Genomic DNA, 14,472 nt, shown 5'->3' with positions numbered 1-14,472 from the left:
ATTAAAAATCACACTTTCAAAAAAATATTCAAAAATGTTTAAATCTAACGAAAAACCGTAGGATGTATAAAGACCTATATACTTTTCACTTTTGCTAAATTAACATTTGACTACATCATTTTATATATACATAAATTTTTTTCAGAAACATTTAAAAGCATCATGCTACTTCAATCCTAATATTTCAGCATACATCAACATTTTCCTACATAAGCAAATATCATTTACATACCCCTCAAAAACAGCATTCTTATAAATTCATTTAATGTGTAACTCAAGCAAAAATCACCCCAAGGGTTCCAGCATGTCTTTTATGTTGGTTTTTGTTAAAGTCAGGACCCATGCACTGAATTTGATTGAATCTCCTTAGCCTTATGCATTTTTTAAAAATTAAACCCATCACTGCCACCACCATAAAGCTTCTCATGATATTTTCTTAAAGAGACTAACCAATTGATCTTACGGAACATAGGCAATCTTGTGGAACAGCACACGTTACTGATTTGTCTCATTATTCCTTCATGGTTAGATTGAGGGTAAACAATTTATCAAGAATACTACACCAGTATAGGGCACAGTGGTACACTACTATAATCCCAGTGACTTTGGAGGCTGAGGCTGGAGGATCTCAGGTTCAAGGCCAGCCTAGGCAGCTTAGTGAGACTCTGTATGAAAATAAAATAAAAGGGGGGTGGAATGTAGTTCAGTGGTAGAGAATCCAGAGTTTAATAGCCAGTACCACTTAAATAAAAATAGCTAAAACTAGTGATTTTATTTTTTCCTACTGAATCACATCAAAAGGCAAAAATGATGGAGTAACCTACTAATTGTGAGCCTGAGATTGGTTACTTTAAGCTGGTGACTGCCATTATCTCTCCAGTATAAAGGTACATTTTCTCCCTTACAATTAGTAAATAATTTATGAGGTAATACTTTTATTTCTCAAACTTTTCACCAGTGGCTTTATTATCTACTGATGATTCTTGTCTGTATCAGTTATTAAACTTGGAATTACAAACTGTTTCTCTGATTCTCATTTCTTCTATATTTATCAACTAACATTCTTCTGTAAAGAATTCCCCCTTGGCCCTTTTACTATTAATATGCATTCATAGACTATTTAAATGACATGATAATACACCCTTTTTTGATACTCAAATTGTCCCAAATATGGCCAATAAAAACCTCTTCAAGTGAAATAACATCTGTGAAGAAGTCACTAGAGTATAAGTAAAATATAAAGCCTAAATAATTCATTGGACATAACAATATAAAACGGTTCAGTAAGACTACCCCACACAGCTTCCTAGTCTTTCAAGTCTTACCCTTTCTCTCAGTTAACGACACTGCCACTGTCCACTCATCCCACCCTAGTCCCTGCCCCAGTACTAGGGATTGACAATAGGGCGCTATACCACTGAGTTACATTTCTAGTCCCTTTTGAGACAGGGCCACTCTCCATTGCTGAGGCAGGCTTCAAATTTGTGATCATCTTGCCTCAACTTCCCCAGGTGCTGGGATTATAGGCAATCACCACAGTACCCATCTTGACTCAGTTATTCAAGACAGAAATTTGGGATTAATTTTTAACACCACCCTAGTCCTCACTACTAGTTGCAGAAAGGTAGAGTCATCAGAGAATAGAGAAACTATTATTTTCTACCTCAAACTCTTGTATTCTGTCTATACATCTTTCATGTACATTAAAACTTTAACATATTGTTTAAAATATATAAAGCAAGCCTGTGGTTCATCAACTTTGAAAGGCAAAACAACTATCTCCATAACTGGCGTAAGTTCTTGTACTCTTTCTAGATTTATAGCCCATTCAAGCCAATGTTCTCTAACAGATAATTGTTCCTTATGTTTTATTATAAAATCTCAGAATGGGTAGGACCATACAAGTCATCTAGTTCCAACATCTATCCAATACTTGAATTTCTTCTATAACAACATAAATTTGTCAATTTAGACATGCCGAAACCATTTGTAGAAAGAGCAAAATCTCTGCTTTCCATTCCATGTTTGGACAACTTTGTTACAAAGTTCCTCCTTACGTTATCCTGCCAAAGTGTGCTCTCTTTTGCTTCCAGTCATTAGTCAGGTCTGTGTCTTGGGTCACAAAACAGTTTTTTCCTCTTCCACTTAATAGCAAATACTTGAAATGGTACCCATATAGAAGGACATGCTTATGTTCCTTGATTTAAACCTCAGAAGACTAAAGATAAAAGCCTTAAAAAGTACTTATTTCCATCTAAAAGTTAATTATGAACATATCTAACTATTCATTTATGGTTATGGTTTGGATCTAGAATGTCCTCTAAAGAGTCATGTCCCTCAAAGATTCAGGTTTGATCCCCAAAGCATCAAATTTCAGAGGTAGGGCTTTTGGAAGTGATTATATCATGAGGACTCTGACCTCAATGATTAATCCAGGGGCTGGGGATGTGGCTCACGCGGTAACGCGCATGCGTGCGGCCGGGTTCGATCCTCAGCACCACATACAAACAAAGATGTTGTGCCCGCCGATAACTAAAAAAAGTAAATATTAAAAAAATTTTTTAAAAAAATGATTAATCCATTGAAACGAAATGAACAACTAGGAGGTGGTGGAAACTACAGGGAGACAAGACAGAGGAAGTAGGTCACTGGGGCATGTCCCTGGAGACTATATCTAGTCCCTAACATCTTCTTGCTCTCCTTCCTGGCTACCCTGAGTTGAGCAGCTTTCCTCCACCATACTCTTCCACTATGATGTTCTGCTTCACATCAGTCCCAGAGCAACGGAGCCACTCAAGCATGGACCTAAACCTCTGAAACTGTGAGCCAAAATAAACTAGACTTTTCTTTCTTTAAGTCATTTATGTCGGGTATTTGGTCCAGTGAAGAAAACCTACCATACTCATGAATACACCTAAATTTTTATGGAATTAAATTTTCAGCTATAAAACAAAATATTGTAGGACTTCTACCATAACATCCTATTTCAAGATAGGGAAAGAAGCAGCACTGGCTCACCAGGATGATTTTTAAAAATAAAAATAATAAAATCACCTATATGAGTACAGTTTTCTATACTTCAAATTCCATTTCATTAATTCCCAAGGTGAAAAGCCCAAACCTTCTTAATTTATATACTATGGTACCTTCCCCTGAATCATTTTGTTTGCCTCTCTCCAAATCTGTTCTAGTTCTTATTTTCATATAATGTAATAATATTTGTCAAAAGTAAAAAAGTACTATGATTTTTGTACGTTTGTAAGGATTCCATTTTCTAAAGTTTCAACCAATATCAAATAAGCAAGTTTACTGACTCAGACTTAAAAACCTCACTAAGCTAGAATAATAATATCAAGTCTCAATATTTGAAATGCACCATCTGGCTATTTGTAATCAGCAAATATTTACAGTACTAACTACTCACCTTGTACTAGCAAATATACGCAAGTCTCCCAAAGCATAAGTTTTTATAACAAATTGTGGATATAACATCACTAACTAATTAGAAAAAAATGAACACATGAAAGCATTAATATTACAATGCTGAATGGAATCAGCATAACTTAAATAGGAAAAATAATAGTTGCATGTAGAAAATAGGCACATGTTGCTGCATTATTTGACTATAAGAGTGTTCTGGAACAGAAATGTTTTGTTTACTCAAGCATTCTTTTATTCTTTTGTTTACTGCTGGCAGTTGTGAATAGTTGTGCAAGCAAAACTTCATGGTCAAGAACAAAAATTCTACAGAGGCTCAGGACCTTTAGAGTGTATGAACAAAAGGGTAAAGACAGAAATATTTTGGTTTGTTTTTGTTAATTTTGGTCAACAGATTAATTATTTTAGATACAGCTATAAAAATACCTATAATATTACAAGTCCTACAAAAAATCTCCTGTCCCTTTTCCTCAACTAAATTGCTGTTTCTGTAAGAGATTTATCATAGTAAATTTTCTGAAAATACACTCATGAAATTATAGCAGAAAAAAAACATAGGCTGTCATTGCAAACAAAAATATTTATGAATGTTTATCACCTGCTAATAAATAAACTGTGCTTGAAAAAATATAAATCAATTGGTACTGAAGAAATAGTTATCACAAATGTCTGAATAAGCAAGATTAATTTAATAAGTCTATGTAACTCACATGGTTTTATGAGAGCTTGAAAACTTGTTTTACATGTATTATCTTGTGATATTAAATCAAAAGAACTATGGTATGATTCATTTTACAGATTAGAAATCTGGTGTTCTCAGATTAAATGAATTGCTCAAACTCATAAAAGATGGAACATCATAAGTGTCAATCCTAAATCTAATAATATTAATTGAGTAAAACTTAATAAGAACCAGATGCAATGGTGCACACCTGTAATCCCAGTGATGGGCTGAGGCAAGAGGATCACAAGTTTTAAGGCTAACCTCAGCAATTTATCGAGGCTCTGAGCAACTCAGAGCCCCTGGGTTCAATCTTAGGTACCAAGAAAAAAAAAAAAAAAGGTTAGTAAGAGCTTTTACCTAACAGAGAAAATTAAAACATTCTCTTTTAAAAATCAAAAGACAAAAATATCTCCAATACTGTCAGTAAAAAATCTAAGTAATTTTTAAAACCATTAAAAAGTTACTGCCAATGAAATAACACTAGCTTTTCTAGAGTTGGAGTACTAGAAGGGAATCAACAATAAAACTATTAATATTGCTGATGATATGTATACCAACCTAGAAAATCCAGGACAGTGAACTTAAAAAATAAAGATTTTAAACTAAGTAGACAGCAGAAAACTTACGAATATTGATTATGGTGAGTTAACAGTATTTATTAAATTATCTCTACTTGTAGGAATATTTTTAAAGTTCCATATAGACAGTTAAATGCAAAAATATATAGTTATCAGATTTAGAAATGAAATATAGGATGCCCAGATAAACCTGTAATTCAGATTAAAACAAAAATTTTTTGTATGTCCCAAATAATGCATGAGACTTACTAAGTGTAAACCTGTGAAAAAACTACTGAAATAAATAAAATATCTTGTAATAAACAACACGCAGGGCCAACATGAAGAACACTACAAGGTCTTTATCAATATTCTGAAAAACCAAAGAAACTGAAAAACAATCACGAGTAGGGAAAGTAATTAGACTTAACATAATTTAATCAAATCTCAAAATATTTTTTATAACTTGAGTTGTTGATTTTAAAGTTTATATGAAATAAGTGGGCAAGAAAACCTATTTAAAAAAAAAAAAAAAGACTAATTTAGAGGAATTGGCCTTACCAGACATTATAAATCTATAAGACTTACAACATGAGAATAACACAAGAACATCAATAGATCAAAGTCCAGAATAAACACCAAGTATATATGAATACTAAGAGTGACTTTAAAAAGTGAAATTTCAAATCAATTGTGAAAGTTATTCAATAACATTTAAATAATTTGAAAAGCTAAAATCAGAACACCACCTAATATATCAAATAAATTTAAGACTAACTAAAAATTAAATTGCAAATATTTGAAACCTATAAAAATGTTAGAAGGAAATGTAAATAAAAGGCATACAATAGGGAAAAGCAAGAAGCAATAAAAGAATGATAGATTTCATTTAAATATACATTTGAATATATAAAAATAGACATACAAAACTAGAAATACAACAATAATGAGTTAATATAACAAACCACTTCACGAAAATTAATTTTTAAGATTATTACAGGGCAAAATGATTAGACAATTCACTAAAGAAATTAAATAACAAAATTATAAATTAAAAAGTAATGAAGGAAATATAAATAAAACCCTAATTGTTATCAAATTTGCAAAGATTAAAGAAAACAATAACAAAAAAAGCTGATCATGGAAGAGGCAAACATTATTCCTGTTCATTACAAATAAATTCAAACTTTCTGGACTTTTGCATTTAAAAACGGATGCCATAAATTCACTTCTAAGAATTTTTCATAGGGCTAAAATAATTATTGCCTACAAAGATATAAAAACAAAAAATAGAACTGTGGCAAATATTAAAAAAAAAATAAAAATTCAAAAGGGCCAAGTGTGGTAGTACAGACCTATAATCCCAGCTACTCAGAAGGCTGAGACAAGGATTCAAGGCCAGTCTAGGCAACACCGGTAACCCTGACTTGAGATAAAACTGATATTTTTAAAAGGGCAGGGATGTAGCTCAGTAATAGAGAACTTGCCTAGCATGCACAAGGCAATGGGTTCAACCTCCAGTGGAGGGGGGGGGTGATCTTAAACACAGTAAATACAAACATTAAAATTTAACAGCAACAGTTTTTCAGGCTAGAACCATGAAACATTCAAAAAAAAGCAGAGCTGAAGATAAAGCATCTGAGAAAGAAGTTTGCCTAAGAGATGCCTGGAAGGCAAGGAGAAAGGTTATCTATGAAAAAAAGCCAGTGCCTCCACAGAGTAATTTTTCCTGTTCAGGATAGGATAAGCCTCCTGAGAAAATAGTCTGAAATAATTAGTGAAGAAATAAAAGACAGTCAAAGAATAGGTTTTAAAAGCAGAGCCCCTGATAGGTCCAGCCCATACAAGTGCGGAAGCTTAACAATTAGAAAATGACTCTGGTGGATTTATTTAAGGAGGTACATCAAAGGCAGGGTAAGGTTTGAGAGATAGAGTCTTGCTTCATGATGTCTTGCAGTCAAAAGGTTGATTTACATCTTGGCAGGATACACCCATCTCTGAGGCTGTGTGGATACAGCAAAAAAGTCACCCAATCTCCAGAGATATGCAGGACCTTTTTGAGCAGAGCTGAGGCAGAGTTCACAGGTAATGGGTGCTCTTAATAGCAGGACTGCCACTACAGTTTCCAAATACCAGATTTACCCCCTCAGTGGATCCAATGCTGAAAAGGTCGTTACGCATAGTCCATGGATGGCTCTCGACAAACGAACCAAACGGAGATTCAAATGTCTATGATGGCAAGAAAAGCTAACAACTTCTATGTACCTGCAGAAGCCAAATGTGCATTTGTCATTAGGATCAGAGGCATCAGTGGTGTGAGCCCAAAGGTTCATAAGGTATTATAACTTCTTCATCTTCACCGGATCGTCAATAGCACCTTCTTAAATTCAACAAGGTTTCAATTAACATGCTGATTATGGAACCATATATTGCATGGGAGTACCCAAACCTGAAGTCAGTGAATGAACTAATGTGCAAGCATGGATATGGCAAAAGCAATAAGAAACTAATTGCCTTGAAAGATAATATTTTGATTACTCAATCTCTTGGCAAATATGGCATCATCTGCATGGAAGATCTGATTCATGAGATCTATACTGTTGGAAAATGCTTCAAAGAAGCAAATAACATCCTGTGGCCCTTCAGATTCTCTAAGAGGTGGAATGAAGAAAAAAAACACCCATTTTGTAAAGGTAGAGATGCTGGCAACAGGGAAGACCAGATCAACAGGCTTATTAGAAGGATGAACTAAGGTATCTATCATGGTATTTTTGTAATCTGGTCAGTTAATCAAACAGTACTTGTTCTTAATGTTAAAAAAAAAAAAACAAGATTAGGAAGATAGTTAATGATGACACGGAATATATACATAATCCATTACTGAAGGAATGAAGCCTGTTTCAAAACAATAAAAAAAAAAAAACTGTGGAAAACAATTCGGTAATTACTCAAAAAACATTAAACACAGAGTTTTCATATTGTTCAGCAATTCCACTCCTAAATATATTGAATAACTAGGAACTATAAGCAGGGACTCAGATCCTTGTATACCAATGTTCACAGCAGCCTCATTCCCAAAAACCAAGAAGTAGAAACAATCCAAATATTCACCAATTAATACTGAATGAATACACAAAACAAAACATGATACATACTGCAACATAAGTGAGCCTTGAAAACACTGTGTCAAGTAAAAGAAGTTAGCCACAAAAGACCACATACTGTTTGATTTACATGAAATGTCTGAAAGAGTAAAATCCAGAAACAGAAAGTAGCTTAGTGGTTGTCTAGGCCTGGGATTGGAGGAAATGGGGAGTGACTGCTAATGCTTTCAAGATTTCTTTTGGAACAAAAATACTATAAAATTAGTCTGTAATAATAAATACAAAACCCTATGAATATACTAAAAGCACTAAATGGTAAACTTTAGGTAAATTATATCACATATGAATTATATCTCAATGAAGTTATAATAGAAACTTTAAGAATTCTAAAATTATAAATTCCTAGGAGATATTATTAACATTTTCTTCATGAAAATGTTGTGATTTAATTTCCCTGCTTTGTATACTGCAACTAAATCAAAACTACTCTTAAACAAGTCATAGTAAATGTTATCTTACATTCCAAAATGTCAAGAATAATTATAGGGCTGCGGATGTGGCTCAAGCGGAAGCACGCTCGCCAGGCATATGTGCGGCCCGGTTCGATCCTCAGCACCACATACAAACAAAGATGTTATGTCCGCCGATAACTAAAAAATAAATATTAAAAAAAAATTCTCTCTCTCTCTCTTTAAAAAAAAAAATTTTAAAAAAAGAACAATTATAGTACAGAATTTCAATACAGAGAAATATAATTGTATTACATTCTAATGTGAAAACCAGCAACATACTTAAATTCAGTGAGTCCTGTTACAGAAATGTAGCAAAGACACTGCATGATCAAAAAATTATTACAGGAGCCAGGTACAGTGGCACACATCTATAACTCTAGTCACTAGGAGGGCTAAGGCAGGAGGATCACAAGTTTCAGGCCTGCCTTAGCAACTCAGTGAATCCCTTTCTTAAAATTTAAAAAAAAAAAAAAATCTGGGGATGTAGCTCAGAGATAAAGTGCCCCTGGGTACAATCACCAGTTTTAAAAAAAAAATACAATTTAAAAAGTGGTACACTCAGTATTTTTGATTACATTAAAAATTTCAAATACTTAAGACCATCAGGCTGAATTGCTTTTTAGAATTGAATGGTCCCAATCAACAAAACAAAACAAAATAAAAAAGCAAAACAACAACAAAAAAGAAAAGAAAAAATTCTGAAGAGAAATAGATGAAATATAAGTGGTATGTGGTGTAAGCTGGGGCTGGGGCAGGGGCTCAGTAGTAAAGTGCTTGCCAAGCACATGTGAGGTGCTGGGTTCAATCCTCAGCACAACATAAAAATAAATAAACAAATTGGGGCTGGGGTTGTGGCTCAGTGCTAAGAGCGCTCGTCTAGCACAGGTGAGGCCCTGGGTTCGATCCTCAGCACCACATAAAAATAAATAAATAAATAAAAGCATTGTGTCCAGTTACAACTAAAAAAAATAAATATTAAAGATAAATAAATAAATAAAGCAAAGGTGTTGTGTCCATCTACAACTAAAAATAAATTTAAAAAATATGTGCTCTTCAACATATTTTCTTGTTTTTCGCTTTCACATTTCTGAGCCCAGCTCATGTAACCAGTTTAAAAGGGATCTGCAGGGGTAAATTAGTCTTGGTTAACACAGGACAACAGTGACTTTCAACTCCAGGATATCTGGTTTAAATTCTCACACTGAGCTGGGCTTATATATTAAAACAGATTTTCAGATAAAATATCTGTATACTTCCTTCAGCTTTCTAACTATAAGGAGGTTGTTTCCAACTTCTGAGCAGGAATTATGTCTATGATGAAAGAATTCTGTTTAGCAGGACTTAACTTTTTTTAAAGTTTCTTTGAAATTAAGAAAATACATCAGAGCTGTCTCACCTGCCTGTACCTCCTGTGAAAGATTACCTCTGCTGAACATGATAAGTCAAGCAATTCCACTAGTAGCAGAAGGCTTTCCTGTTCTACAGAGGCAAGCCCAAAAGTGAGTTCAACTGAGAAGGGAGTCAAGGAACAAAGCCAAAATCAGTATGAAACAGAAAAGACAAGCTAAAATGGGAAAGAAAGGAAAATATCAGGAGTAGGTTAGCACTGGGCAGAAAATGAGAATGACTAAAGTTAAGCACCAAAAATGAAGAGAAAGATGATTTGAGCAAGAAGAAGAGCACTAAGAGTATGCATTAAGGAAAAGTAGATTAAGGCAGAATAACTCAAAGAATATCCAATCATTTATAATTGTAACAATATTAAGTTGGACTAGAGAAATTTGATGAAAAGTAAACCCAAGGTAATAGGTAAAAATACTGAAATGACTTATTTTAAATACCCAAATGACTCTTAAAACTTTTTTTTAATTCCAACTGGTATTCTAAAATACATAAAAATGAACAAAACTGAAAAAATAAATAAATAAATAAAATACACAGAACAACATGGGAAAGAAGGAACACCCAATGCAAAATTTGCAAAAGAATCATCTAAACAATTCTGACTCAAACATGTCCTTTATATATTTATTCCCATTTCTTCTTTCCAGATAAGTTTTGGTTTGGGAGTTTTGATGTATGATTGGTGTAAACTTTTTAGAAGACAAAAAGACGGGACCTCAAAGAACCTGAAGCCCAAGTTTGTAAAGAAGTATTCCTGGGAAAGTTGACCCTCAGTTCACCAGTCTTGCAGTGCAGTGCTAGGGTTATAACAAGTAGCTTGTGCTTGGGCATGTGATCAGTCTCTAGGACTGTTGAGAAAAGCCAACAGGGAGAAAACTCTCTGTGGATATAATCACAGTGGCATCATCCACAGCAAATGTCCATGGGGAACACTGGAGACCTGGAAGTCCCACCTCCACCTCAGAGCATGTTATGTACAAAGACAGATGTAAAGAATATTTATTGTAATACTGTTTTAATACTGTAAGAAAATGAAAACAAACTAAATGTACTTTGATTGGCCCAGTATATTATAATAGATCCATAAAACAGAATAACAAGCTAGCAAAATTAAATTATATGTGGTGATACAGGACTCTAAAGCATATGAACTGAAAATAGTAAGGCACAGAATAATATTCAAATATTTTTCCATATGTGTGCATTATCTGCTCAAAAAGAATAAAGCATTAAATTTTAAAGTCTACCATTGCACATACATTCTTTGATATGCATACACACAAGGAGATGCTGGCAACAGTTAGCCCTAAAGAGCAGAACTAAATCTGAGGTAGAGGGAGACTTCGATCTTCCTGGGTATCCTTATATACTTTTTGAATTTATCATAAAAATACATTAATTATATAATATAATCTAATTTTCTAATTAAAATATAATTGCTTTAAAGTATATAACTTTGACCTTGAAATTCCATTTCAAAGACCTTGCTATAGTAGAGAACTATGTCAGGCATATTTACTGACATACCCTGTTAACTGTAATGGCTAAAATTTGGAGATTTAAATGTCTATCACTAAAGAACTGCTTAACTTAAACAGATATTGTATGCATATCATATGATACTTTATAATAAAAAATGACTTAGAACTATACTTACTATGGAAAATGCATAATAATTTTGATAAAATAATAAGGTCCTAGATTTTTCGATAACCTACACATATTTTCAGAATTATCTGGTGAGACAATAAGGGAAAAATTAATTATCTCCTATCAGAGTTAAGGATTTTCAATTCTATACACATTTCTGGACTGTTTGAATTTTTTATAATGGACATGTATTATTTTTATTATCAGAAAAAATAAGTCTATTTTTGTTTTTTTAATGAGATCTTAAATAACAAGCAATAAAAAATACATAAATAAATGGCATCTACAGGTTTAGTTTTAGCAACACAGCCAACATAGTCAAAGATGAAAGCGAAGGTTTTTATTGTTTGGCTCTGAATTATAAGCCTAACCACGAAAGTACCAAAATATTTTAGATAAAACCTACAAAGCAAGTTATAATTTAAGCTTTGGTGTCCAAATATCTTTAGCTGAATTTTCATCTTTTTAAAAATATTTTAACTAACTCAAACACTTTATTATCTCCCTGAGTGGCACATGGTACTGCCTGTCATTCCTCCTAGAAACACTCTCTCCCTGGCTATTATGATTCTGGGAAAGTATTGGTATTTCTCTAGGCTGCCATGTACAGTCAATAAATTGCACACCATGCAATTCCTGTTACCCAGTGGAGCAACCAGGGGGTTCTTCCTATTTCTCTAGACTTAACTTCTTGGCCTCCTGAGTAGATATTTCTTTCTGTATACTCCATCCTAGGCCCTTGTCTCACTCTACAAACACTCTCTAGGTATTTTCATTACTATTCAAAGCTCCTACACTTCAAACACTGAGGAATTACAAACCTTATCCAGAAAAATTATCCAGACCCCTCTAATATAAGCACTAAATTCATGTGTTTGCCTAATAGGTACCTAAAATGTGATGCCCACCATCACTTACACACACAGGCACACACAATAACAATAACAATAAACTCCATTCATCATCTTCCCCCTCAAACTTATTCCTCTTCCTGTTTTGGATATCCATATAGGCAATATCCAGCTGCCCAAGCCAAACTTAGGCATTATCGTCAATTCTCGCTCCTTCATCTCTTACAACAAATAAAACAACAAGTCCTATCAATTCTTCCTCCTCATTCCCTCCATTTCCCTAATTCAAGCCACCATCATCTTTCACCTGAAGTACTATTATATTCTCCTATGCAGTTCTCTATGGCCATTTTGACTGGGTTGCTGAACAACTTTTTAAATAAGAAATTTGAACTTATTACTACCCGCTTAAAATCCTACAGTCTCCTCTGCCTTCAGAAGAAAAGTACACAGTCCATAACACAATTTTCAAAAACTCACTTCTCTAATTTTTTCTTTTCTTCTTTTTAACCCTTCACCCCACCCTTCACTTCTAAGAGCCAGCACTGGAATTCTCTCAATTTCTTCGCCATACTTTCTTTCATATCTCTGTACATGGTATTCAGAAGTCACTTCAAAGGTAGCTGGAAGAGCTAACCCAAAATTACCTCAAAGAAATAATTTCAGTTACAACTTGCTTACTACACGTTACTCCACCCCTTTTCAAGGAGACTGCAACTCCCACCCATATAAAGAAACTGTGAAGCTTTGGCTGATATCACCTCTGTAGTCTGCACCATTACCACAAGCCCCATTCCCTCTTAGTTATGGCCCATTCACTTGTATAACTTCTAATTATCTTTCAAGTCACAACTAAAATATCATCTTTGAGCCCCCAGAGCAAATCAGGGACCCCCCGAGGCAAACTATAATTTTCTCTATTGCAGCCCTTATTCTACTATATTATAATTGCCTATTTACTTGCTTGTGCCCCCCAAAAGTCTTTAAGTTCCCTAAAGAGTTAGATCATAGGCTGTTCAACACTGAATCTCCTCTATCTGGTATAGAACCTAGATGTAATAGACATTCAGTAAACAGCTATCAAATAAATTAATAGAATACAAATTTATAAAAAGAACTAAAGCTAAAGAGATACTATAGAATTAAATGCCAAATATGTAAATGACATTTTACATTTAAAAGAACCATCAAAGTTAAGTCAGTATCGGAAAACATATTACAAATATCTTGCTTTATGCTTGACATTTTCTTGAAAATTATGCTAAACTTAATTTTTGTAAACTTAGTCACATGATAAAGTACTAGGGGAGCTCACTTACTTATATGGACTTTCTTCATAAACTGGAAAAAAAAAAAAAAAAAAACTCCAAACAGATTTCTCTTTTCTGTATGAGCTTACATTTTCATGTGATTTTCTAGTTTTCTTTAAAACAGAAGCCTTATAATTTTAAAAACAGTATTTCAATACATACTCTACATCTCCTCCAAAATAACTTATTTAATGTAAACCATAACAATAACTGCTTAACAAGTTTTCTTTTTATTAAAATCCTTTAGTTCTCTAGACAACCTATAAATTCAGGTTTATAGAAACACTCAATGTAGGCACTATATTGTGATATAAAGAATTTCTCTCCAAAGAATGATTATTTGTTAGAATTCATGGACTACAATAAAGTTATAAATTTTATAGAGTTTCTCTAGAGAGATGAGTAATCCAGTTATGTTAAGTAGTAGTTAACCTAAACAATTCTTTATTCACATAACAAAAAAACTTAATATGTGAAACAATCATGCTATATAAGCCAAGAAGATCAAACAAAACTAAACGCCATTATAGTTTCCATCATGAGAAATACGGGTTTGATCCCCATTTAAACAGATTCATTTGTGAGGTATGATCCAAAAAACTACTTTATTCTTTCTTGTGGCTCAATTTTTAAATACTTGGACCATCCATTTGGATTCAGCCTACTAACAAAGGTTGCCTTTGCCTTTGTTTTTCCCAGTTCATTCAAACAACCCAAACTTTCTTTCCCTTAGCATTGAATTTCTACTCTCCTACAATATGCTCAAATTCTTAATTTTGGCAAGATTAGAAGAAAAATCTACAAATGTGAATTTCAGGTACATATACACACACACAAAGTATTGAATAGCTGTCATCATTTGGCAATGTGCCAGTAATGGGGAACCCAATCACTGCCCTAGAGGAAATCTATAATCTCTATC

The 14,472-nt window shown here is 33.5% G+C and overlaps 1 protein-coding gene and 1 pseudogene across 3 annotated transcripts in view; one reads left to right on the top strand and one right to left on the bottom strand.

The window, feature by feature from the left end:
- The window catches only part of Cdk8 (cyclin dependent kinase 8), a 122,843-nt gene that overhangs the window by 99,300 nt on the left and 9,071 nt on the right, over positions 1 to 14,472 (bottom strand). The gene's annotated exons all lie outside the window — the stretch shown is intronic.
- Positions 1,975 to 7,504, top strand: LOC143411785 (large ribosomal subunit protein uL30 pseudogene; annotated as a pseudogene).

This window comes from Callospermophilus lateralis, chromosome 12 (genome assembly GCF_048772815.1).
Source record: "Callospermophilus lateralis isolate mCalLat2 chromosome 12, mCalLat2.hap1, whole genome shotgun sequence".
In the NCBI taxonomy this organism is placed as follows: Eukaryota; Metazoa; Chordata; class Mammalia; order Rodentia; family Sciuridae; genus Callospermophilus; species Callospermophilus lateralis.
This window is presented reverse-complemented; position numbering and strand designations above follow the sequence as displayed.